Below are 2,036 nucleotides of genomic sequence, written 5' to 3' on the forward strand. Positions count from 1 at the left end.
CATCTATCCACTCCTTCCTTCATCCACCCACCCCTTCTTCAACTACTCTATCCATTCACCTAGCTATCCATTTATTGAACCATCTATCCACTCATCCACTCCTTCTTTCATCCATTCACACATCTATTTATTGATCAATCAACCCATCCCTTCATTATACACTCTTCCATTTATCCATCTACTCTATCCACCACATATTCATCCATTCATTTATCCATTCACATACCCCTTAATTCACCCAAACATCCATTCATTTATTAATCCATCTATTCACAAATATATCCATTCATCCAGCCATATGTGTATTCCATCCCTTATGTATCCACCCACCCACCCATCCATTCAACCATTCATTCAAAACTTATTTATCTGGCACCTACAACACCCATCCATTCAACCATTCATTCAAAGCTTATTTATCTGGCACCTACAACACACCAAGCTGTATTCTTAGGTCTGGCAATAGTAGAAAAAGGCAGATGATGAACAAATAAATCTGTGCTATAACTTCAGGTGGCGATAGGTATCATGTAAAGAAGCAGGGGAGGGGGACTGAGAGTGATGGAGGACTTCTATTTTATTTTTTTTTTAAATATATTTTATTGATTTTCTACAGAGAGGAAGGGAGAGAGATAGATAGTTAGAAACATCGATGGGAGAGAAACATCGATCAGCTGCCTCCTACACATCTCCCACTGGGGATGTGCCCGCAACCCAGGTACATGCCCTTGACCAGAATCGAACCTGGGACCTTGCAGTCCGCAGGCCGACGCTCTATCCACTGAGCCAAACCGGTTTCGGCGAGGACTTCTATTTTAAATAGGGTAGTCAGCTAAGGCCTCTCTGTAGAGGGAAAATTTGAACAGAGATCTGAATGAAGTGAGGGTAAAAGTCATATAAAGCCTGGGTGAAAGACATTTTAGACAGAGGGAACAGCAAGAACCAAGGCCCTGGGGCACGACAATTTTTGGTATGTTTGAACAATAACTATTAATATTAATAGCTAGTGCTTATATGGCACTTACCAAGCACCAGACCCTGTTTTAGGAGCTTTATATGTATTCACTCACTTATTCCTCATTTACAACAACCCTATAACATATTATTATTAGCATCATCCTCCAAGGCACAGAGAAGTTAAGAAACTCTCTTAGAGTCACACAGCAAGTAAGCAGCAGAGCTGATGTAGCTAGAGAGTGCAGGCTTTTAATCACTGTGCTATTCAGCAAGGAGGCCAGCGTGGCTGGAGCCCAGCAAGTGAGTGAGAGAGATGATGAGGTAGGAGAAGCAGACAGGGGTAGATCATGCATGTGGAGCTGTGTAGGTCATGAGGACAATGATGAATTTCACTGTCAGTGGGTGGAAGCCTTTGAAGGCTTGCACGGGGAGAGAGATGGTCTTTGGTAGTCACCCGCACATGTGGATCTTGAGCACATAAAAGGTGACTAATGGGATTAAGGAACTGAATTTTCATTTTATTTAATTTTTACTCATTTACATGTAAAAATAGCCACATGTGGCTAAAGGCTACCATATCGGCAGTTCAGTTATACAGTTTACTCTGAAATTTTAACCCACATATTTAAACTTAAATGTTTCTGAAAGCATCTAGAGCAGTGATGGCGAACCTTCTGAGCTCGGCGTGTCAGCATTTTGAAAAACCCTAACTTAACTCTGGTGCCATGTCACATATAGAAATTTTTTGATATTTGCAACCATAGTAAAACAAAGACTTATATTTTTTGATATTTATTTTATATATTTAAATGCCATTTAACAAAGAAAAATCAACCAAAAAAAAAAATGAGTTCACGTGTCACCTCTGACACGCATGTCATAGGTTCGCCATCACTGATCTAGAGTAATCCAGCAGTATCTCACGCCATGCTAAGTCCCAACTCTTTCACATAACATCCCAGGCCCTTCATGAGCCGAACCACCCAGACCTGACAACATTCATAACGTTGTAACCAGATTTATTGAGTGTTTTCTTCTGGACCAAGTGAGTTATTGCATGTAAAGCACTGCTTTGAGCA

General features: G+C 40.7%; 1 protein-coding gene across 2 annotated transcripts in view; it reads right to left on the minus strand.

The window, feature by feature from the left end:
- SLC2A10 (solute carrier family 2 member 10) overlaps positions 1 to 2,036 on the minus strand; it is a 13,297-nt gene that overhangs the window by 7,850 nt on the left and 3,411 nt on the right. The window lies entirely within an intron of this gene.

The sequence above is a fragment of the Myotis lucifugus genome, unplaced genomic scaffold, assembly GCF_000147115.1.
Source record: "Myotis lucifugus unplaced genomic scaffold, Myoluc2.0 scaffold_90, whole genome shotgun sequence".
In the NCBI taxonomy this organism is placed as follows: domain Eukaryota; kingdom Metazoa; phylum Chordata; class Mammalia; order Chiroptera; family Vespertilionidae; genus Myotis; species Myotis lucifugus.